Source organism: Austrofundulus limnaeus, unplaced genomic scaffold, assembly GCF_001266775.1.
Source record: "Austrofundulus limnaeus strain Quisiro unplaced genomic scaffold, Austrofundulus_limnaeus-1.0 Scaffold75, whole genome shotgun sequence".
Lineage (NCBI taxonomy): Eukaryota > Metazoa > Chordata > Actinopteri > Cyprinodontiformes > Rivulidae > Austrofundulus > Austrofundulus limnaeus.
Window position 1 is genome coordinate 568,213 of NW_013952477.1, and position 9,142 is coordinate 577,354.

The window sequence follows — 9,142 nt, forward strand, 5'->3', positions numbered from 1 at the left end:
TTCCTGAGGGCAACAAGTCAAGCAGTTCAGAGCCTGGGTGGGTGCTGTCCTTGGTGATCTGCTCAGCTCTACTGAGGCAGCGTGATGAGTAAATGTCCAAGATGGAGGTGAGAGGACAGCCAATGATCTTCTGAGTTGTCTTGACTATTTTCTGGAACCTTTCCCTGTTCACCAGGGTGCAGCTTCTGTACCATACTGTGAAACAGTTAGCAGGCTCTCTATTGATGATGTGTAGAAGGTCAGCAGCAAGTCTCTCAGGACTCTCAGGAAGTGTAGCCTCTGCTGAGCCTTCTTGATGACAGCTGTGGTATGCTCAGTCCAGGTGAGGTCAGCGGTGATATGGATGCCCAGGAACCGGAAAGTATGGACCCTCTCTACACACTCGCCGTTGGTGTAGAGCGGGGCCAGATTGCTGCTGACTTTCCTGAGGTCAACAATGACCTCCTTGGTTTTTTTTTTTTTTGGGTTTTTTTTTGTTTGTTTTTGTTGTTGTTGTTGTTTTTGGGTGTTTAGGGTCAGATWATTCTTTGAACACCAGGATGTCAGCTCCAGGATCTCCTGTCTGTGTGCTGCCTCGTTTCCCTCAGATGTGAATCCAACCACTGTGGTATCATCAGCAAACTTGACTGATGATGAAGTTGTTGTTGTGGGCCGGGTTGCAGTCGTGGGTATAGAGACAGTACAGCAGGGGGCTCAGTTCGCAGCCCTGTGGGGAGCAAGTGCTCAGCATCTGGGTGGAGGAGAGGTGGGGGCCAAGTCTCACAGCCTGGGGCCGGTTGGTGAGAAAGTCTTTTATCCAGGTGGGGGGAGGCCAAGACTCTTGAGTTTGGTTATCAGAATGTCTGGGATGATAGTATTGAAAGCAGAGCTGTAATCCACAGAGAGCATTCGCACGTAGCTGTGCTGCTGTTCCAGCTGGCTCAGTGCAGTGTGGAGAGCCACTGCAATTGCATCTTCTGTGGATCTATTTGTCCGGTATGCAAACTGGTGGGGGTCGAAGTTTGGAGGGAGACAATCCTTGATGTGCTGAAGAACCAGTCTCTCGAAGCATTTCAGGATTATCGTAGTAAGGGCCACCKGTCGATAATCATTCAGGCTGGTTATGGTGGATTTCTTCGGCACAGGGATGATGGTTGCTGATTTAAAACAGGDTGGGATGACTGCCTGGGCCAGGGAGAGGTTGAAAATTTTGGTGAAGATGAGGGCGAGCTGGGGGGCACAAGCACTGAGCACCTTACCAGGTACTCCATCTGGGCCAGTAGCTTTCCTGGGATTCACCACTAGGAACATCTGTCTAACATCATGCTCCCCTACAGTGAGATGCGTGGCGCAGGAACCAGGTGGGGGAGGGGGCAGGACTGGATCAGAGGTGTGCTGCTGTGGTGCTTCAAATCGTGCAAAGAAGACGTTTAACTCCTCTGCTAGTTGTGCACTCTGGTCTCCTGTAGTCACATCACAGCCTCTGAAATTAGCGATGTTCTGTGTGCCCTTCCACACCTCCCGTGAGTTGTTGCTGGACAGATSGGACTCTATGCTCCTCCTGTGGTCAGCCTTAGCAGATTTTATGCCTTTCTTCAGGCTGGCTCRGGCAGCTTGGTAAAAAGCTCTGTCACCTGACCTGAAGGCAGCATCACGGGCTTTGAGGAGTGTGCGAACATGGCTGGTCATCTAGGGTTTCTGGTTTGGATAAACCCGGATGGATTTTTCCTCCGTTACATTTCCGATGTACAACTTGATGTAGTTCAGAACTGTTCCTGTGAACTTCTCCAGCTCCTGATGTTCAAATAGGCCCCAGTCAGTTTTWTGAAAACAGTCCTGTAGTTCACTGAGAGCATTTACAGTCCAGGATGTAACAGTCTGTATGATGGGCCTTGTGCTGCGGCTGAGCGGGGTGTAAGCTGGGGAGAGCAGGAGGGAAAGATGGTCTGACTGCCCGAGGTGGTGGAGGGGGGTGGCTCTGTATGCATGTTTGATATTTGAATACACATGATCCGGAGTGGTCTCCCCTCTAGTAGAACACTTGACATGTTGGTAAAATTTTGGGAGTACAGTCTTTAGGTTTGCCTTATTAAAATCTCCTGCAAGGATGTGAACCCCATCGGGGTGCAGCCGCTGTTGTTCATGTACGGTGTTCAACAGGAGGGAGAGTGCCATGTTTACATTAGCATCTGGTGGTATATACACAGCAGTGACTATAACTACTGTTAGCTCCCTCGATAGGAAGAAAGGTCGGCACCTCACAGACATGTACTCGATGTCTGGGGAACAGTGTTTGGCTATGATTGTCCCATTATTGCACCAGTTCTCATGCACGTAAATACAGAGCCCCCCACCCCTGCTCATACTGTGGACTCCAGTATGAGCAGGGGTGGGGGGCTCTGCACGTAAATACAGAGCCCCCCGCCCCTGCTCATACTGGAGTCCACAGTCCTGTCCCAGCGCAGCAGAGTACGGCCTGCTAGCTGCATGCTAGCATCGGGTATCGTAGGGTGAAGCCAGGTTTCGGTGATAATCAGAACACAGCAGTCACGAACATAGCGATTTCCAGTGAGTTTAAGTCCAAGTAATCCATTTTATGCACCAGGGATTTTGTGTTAGAGAGATAGAGGCTTGGTAGAGGTGGCTTATGAGGCTGTGATCTTAGCCTTAGCACGACACCAGACCTACAACCCCGCTTCTGCTTCCTCTCCCTTCTTCGTCTCCGCCACCTCCTGGACCCGATAACAATCCACGGGGAGCCGGGTGGCCTTGCTATCTCCTCTGGAATGTTGTGTGTGTGATGGAAGTCGCTCGTCACTGGTATTTGGTGCTGCTCACTGATGACCAGAAGGGTCTGGCATCCGTAACCAGTGTTCGCAGACTCAACGGAGTACACGTGAAAAAATAACATGAAAAAAATGACACAAAAAAGCAGTGAATGGGAGAGCCGTGAGCTGCTGCAACCGTGCACGCCGCCACGTTGCCTGATAAGAAACCCCCTGAAGTGACATATACCGCAGTGGGAGGAGTTTCCCAGGAGTTTGGCACAGTAGCCATGTTTCCATCAACGTTTTAATGCGCATTTTGAAGTATCGCATTAGAAAAGGTGAATAGAACTGACACAACTCGAAAAAACTTCCTCTGATTCGCAAAAAAGTTTATATGCTCACTTGAATTGGTTTTAGGGGTTTTCGAAAAAGAGTTAATGCGCAAAACAAGAGATGGGAACACATTTGCCAAATGAGTTCTGACCTAGAGAACATATAACTCACATGGTTGATTAGCTGTTCCTGCTGGCTGTCCAGTACTGGTACCAAAGCGACTGCAGCTGGACCCTCCTCCTCACTATCTGCATCTTCTCAATTATTCCCATAATGTGAAAAGATGTGCATTTCTTTCTCTACGTCTCCAGACAGCATGTAACATTGCCAAAACTAGTTGGTATGACAGAATAAGTACAACTTTCCTAATAATAGCAGCACGTTCCTGATAACTTCTCTCCATTGTCCTGAGTTTATGACTTCTACTTCCTATTTACTACAGGCATGCATCTGACATAATTACACTTTGYGTAGCCTGGTTGATTCGTTGATTCGTTTTGAGCCAGTTGATGAAAACATGTCTGATTCGCATTTCTTCTTTTTTTTTTTCCTTTTTACGAAATTTGAAAAATTCGCTCAAAATTCAAATTAAAATTGGATGGAAACACGGCTAGTGTGTCTCAAGGGGCTATGAAAGGTGTATGCAAAAATGAATGCCGAACAACCACGTGATGGCGCGTCATCTGCCGATCGACCACAGTGACACCTAAACTGTTTGATTGACAACCAAGGGAAAGGGACATCTATAGACTGATTGGAATTAAATGAACATTTGTTTGGCAGTGACAAAGTAAAATTTGCTTATCCTAATTTTTCATAAGCCCTGAAGAGCTACTTTAAATGAGCTCATGAGCTACTGGTTGGAGAACCCTGAGTTATTGGGTAAACTTTAATTTCACTCATGAGCATCGTCAGAGTTGAGTCACTTACGGTTTACACCAGGGCGCAGAAATATTTACCGTAGACTCTTGTTAACATTTGGAAATGCACAGTATCCTCCTCAATGTGAAAGAATAGAGATTATTTACCTAATTTACATACTGGTTGTGTGGTTGACGTCATAAAGCACAGCAGGTTGCGAGGCGAGTTYGGAGAGCCATTTGAAAAATGGGGAGAAGTTTCAAGTAAAATAGCTTTGACCCGATCAGCTAGACAGCAGGCCAAAGACAGAGGGAGATTTTACACTCAGTGATTTTCTAAGACCTGGATTAGCAACAACAAGGCTTGGCAACCCGCAGTAAATTGGCAGTGAGATTTAGAAAGCCGCCCTAAAGGTTAGATCCTAGAATCACCCCTGAGGTAAAATTGGAATCTTATCTGTAGATAAAGATGTCTGTTGTCTCTGGACGTCATATTCAGGTTTAAAATGATACTGATATCATTGTGATGTTCTGACAATAACAAAGACTAACAGCCTCATAAAGATTAGTACAAACCCATTTCCTCAGGGCTGTTTGATGATCCAGTGAAGGTGTAGAGGAAATAAGGAAAACTGACCTGGTCTGCTAATTACATTAACTTATTTGACAAATTAATGCAATTAGAGAGTTGAATTTCTAAATGTTCCCCAGATTTCAAATAGGTATAAAAAATAAGGCGCAGTACCTTTTATTTACTTTATTATTTTACATAATTACATTATTCTGTTTTCAATGAGTTCACCACAACCACCAGTTAATAAACATAGACAATAAGGAAGAGTGTTAAAATTCTATGTATTTGAAATAAAACTGAAGAATAAGAATACATGACATATTAAAATGTGTCACCTTTATTTAGGACATAAAAACACATCCAAGATACAATAATTGTGTGTGAAATATCAAAGTACAACCCTATGTTTAAAGCTTGATAATCTTTATAAAATTACAGCAGCCATATAAAGTAATGTTTTCAGGAAGACACTATCAGTTTCTCACGTCACTGTGGGTATATTCTTGCCCATTTTTTACAATGTTGCTTCAGTTTATTGAGGTTTGTTTTTGCACAATTCTAAGTTATGCCACAGCATTTTAATCTGTAAAAGATCTGAACTTTGACTAGACTATTTCAAAATCATTTTTATGGTCCTTTTTTTACCCCATTGTGCTGTGGATTTGCCAGTGCTTAAGAAAATTGTAACGTTTAATGCAGGTTTATCTGAACTTTATCTATCGTATGGCCTCACATTGTAGGGGAGTTCACCTCTATCACTGTTCTTTACAGTTGGTACGAGGTGTTTGTGAAGACATGCTGTGTTTGGTTATTGCCAAATATGCTGATTGTAATGTGGTCATAAATGCAAAACACTTGGGCTTTTTTTTGTTCAAAGAACATTGATTAAAAAGTCTTGTTATTTTTTCAAATGCTACTCTATCATCCAAAGTTGCACTATGTGCAACTCTTCCAATCTAGAATAGCTTCTGAACACAATAACAAGAATATCTATTGCTTGTCTAGCGAACGYCTGTTCCAGTTGGGTGGAGGATGGCAAAGGTTGTCTTTCTGCCCAAACCTGGCAAGCCAACAAATAGAGAAGATAAATCTTTCAGACCCATCAGCTTCCTTCTTCCTGAAGGGAATGGAGAGGTTGATAGATCGACTTGTAAGGGATGGTATTAATGCTCCTTTAAGGGATCCACAATTACTTGTAACATTTGTCATTATTTGATAAACGTATTTTAACAGTAAAATAAAGACTGTAAAAAGCTGTAGACTATTTATCTGTCCTGATGCATCTCAGTAATCCAGGTAAAAAATCAAAAAGGAAAAATTGTATAGGTCTTCTGGACGGGTTCTTCTCTAATGAAACGTTTCGTCTCTCCTCCAAGAGACTTCTTCAGTCTGAGWGTTTCAGGCAAAATTCAGGCTTTTAAGCCCTGCCTCCATGTGACTGATACTCACATCACATGGCTATCATTGCTTTTTTTTGTAGACTATTTAGTTTTTATTATTTTATTCACCCTGAAGGTTAATCTTGGTCAATCTTATGATCAACACTTTTAAATGCAGTTATAAAGCAACTCAGTACAAATACTTTGTTACTGTACTTAAGTAAAAAATATTGCTTATCTGTACTTTATTTGAGTAATTATTTTTCAGCCTATTTTTTACTTCTAACATTTTTACACAATTATCTGTACTTTTTACTCCTTACATTTTTTAAAAAGGGAAGAAGTAGAAAGTTGTTACTCCTATTTCATCCTGGCTCATTATTATTAAAAAAAACTATCCTGATAAAATGTGTGAGTATTAGTTTGTACAGAATCCATCACAGCTGCATGCCTTTAAAAATGAAGTTTTTTTTGGAGAAGTCACCTCCGAATAAATATCATTTTGGTAGTCTAATTGCTCATTTTTACTTAGTATTTTTACTTTTAATACTTAGGTACATTTTATGTCAGAAACTTACTTTTAATACTTAAGTACGAAAAAAATCAGATACTTTAAAACTTTTACACAAGTAATATTCATAGAGAAGACTAACTTTTACCAGAATAATTTTATGATACTTTAACACAAGTATCACTTTGAGGTATTTTACACAACACTGTTTAAATGAAACCAGAGCGCGTTGACAGAGAGGAGAATGTAGAAATGACTCTGCCTAATGTTTGAAAAAACACTCACCAGTGTCTCCACTGGCCTGGAAATGCCTTGGAATCCCCCCAGAAGACTTGAGGTGGCCGGGGAAAGAGATCTCTGGGCTTCCCTGCTCAAGCTGTTTTGACCCGACTCCTGATAAAGCAGAAGATGTGGATGGACGAATGGATGGATGTTTGAAAAAATCTTTTTTGTTACCAAAATGGGAAACAATCTGTAGAATTTACTGACATTCTGTACTTGACATGTAAGAACGGTTGATGTCTGAATCAGTTAATAAACAGGCCTGAACGTTAACAACTAAATGCTTATTTTATGGGGTGGCAGTGATGGAGTGGTTGGGAAGTTGTCCTGGAACCGGAAGGTTGCCGGTTCGCTCCCCCATCCAGCTGTTTCAGTTGTGTCCATAGGCAAGATACGTCACCCGCCTTGCCTACTGATGATGGTCAGTGGCGCCGGTGTGTGAATGTAAGTGTGAATGGGTGTAAAGCGCCTTGGGATCCAAGTGGACTTGATAAGGCGCTAGTTCAAGCCATTTAACATTATAACTTGAGCGTGYTGTCAACAGCAGTTTCTGAGAGCTAAGTTAGAGCCAACCTGCTGCTGCAGCAGCTGTGAAACAGCTCCTCTGGTTCTTCTCCACACCACATGAACTCACTCTCCTCACCTCCTCATGCAGGACAGATGCGCCCAAATCCGCACGGTTTCGTTTTTACAGATGATAGAAATCCATCTCTCTACACAGCATAGCCAATATGTCAAATTGTATTGATTGTCTRTAAATTACAGATTTTCCCCCATTTTGCAGACKGACTTATAAATCTCATGATTTTTTTTCAAAAACTCAGCTTCAAATCAGTTGTTCATCTCAGATTCTGTAGAACATGAAAAAAGACAATAAATAAAATTAAATAAYCACCTCCATTGGATTTTTGAGGGTCAAGTTGCAGGTGGACGTCCGAAGGGGTTGACGTGCGACAGAAGATTTTAAACCTTGTCTATTTTATTGGTTAGTTACCTTCACTTTTGTAAACACCTCTTTCTATGAGCCATAACTAGGTGTGCTACTTTCACAGATAAATTAGCTCGACTTCAACAAGAAGAATCCATGGCAATAAAAAAAAACACAACTTGGGAAAACAATGGAGTCACACATTCGCATGCTCCTCTCCCTCACTTCTGACGTTCATCATGGCATCTCCACATGATTAGGTGATTTAATGGCAAATGGTCAATAGTGGCAAGTTTTTTACCAATTGAGAGCTGAGCTCAGTGTATTCCAAAAAGGTTTTTATGATGGTATTTTTTTGTGATTTACATCACCATGGTAGCTAGAGACACCTCTAAAAGTAATGGCACACATTCCAGGACCAAGCCAGATGTTCTGATTAAAACTTGTAGGGGTGCATGTTGCAGTTCAGGCCGGATTAATGTATGACTATAAAAAGAAAGATATAAGAAATTCATTTTTGAGGTGGATAAAATTAGGAGTCACAATTCAAATGAATAGAGGCAGAGTAATGCATTGCTTTACAATGCTATACTCATATTTTATTCATTTGAAATAGCATTAAATCTGTGAGATGAGTGCACTGATAGAAACCCATTTCATTCTTATTTTTTCATCAACTCCTCTTATCCACAGAAGCAGGTCAGGCTTCCAGAGTTCAACAAATTAAAAAGGAAAGGAAAGTTGAACATCCTTATCTGATATACAGTTATCAGAATAATAAAAGCAGAAATGGTGAACAAACATCACTTTATCATAGAGTAAYATGACATTTCCTCACTTGTTATTCCTGGTAATCTCCATTAGAGCGGACTTAAGTCCAGCCTTTGTTCTTGTCTTCCCCTATAAAAGAGTCCCTGTTGGAGCAGCCAAACATACGTTGGATCGCTCAAGAAAAAGGTACAATACTAATTTGGTGTTTAAGATGCTTTAGAGCAGTGTTTCCCAAAGTTGGGGTCAGGACCCAAAGTGGGGTCCCAAAACATCAAGGTGGGGTCCTGAAAAGATTTTCTGAATTAATTACATTTTGGCCAGTTGTTACAAAGGAGTTAGGTTAGTGTATTTAAAATGGATAAATGTAGTATATAAAATATTGTTACTATGCCCATGTTTTGTTGACCTGATTCAAATGTTTATCATCCAGAAACTGTTGGGGGCACAGGTCTCTGCTAGTTATTTTGTGGGTCAAAAGCTGAAAAGTTTGGGAACCACTGCACTTTGGTTCCCAAAGTTGGGGTCAGGACCCAAAGTGGGGTCCCAAAACATCAAGGTGGGGTCCTGAAAAGATTTTCTGAATTAATTATATTTTTGTCTTAGTTGTTACAACTGAGTGAGGTTAGTATGTTTAAAATGGATAAATGTAGTATAAAAATATTGTTACTATGCCCATGTTTTGTTGACCTGAAGCTGAAAAGTTTGGGAACCACTGCACTTTGGTTCCCAAAGTTGGGCTTGGGACCCAATTATGGGT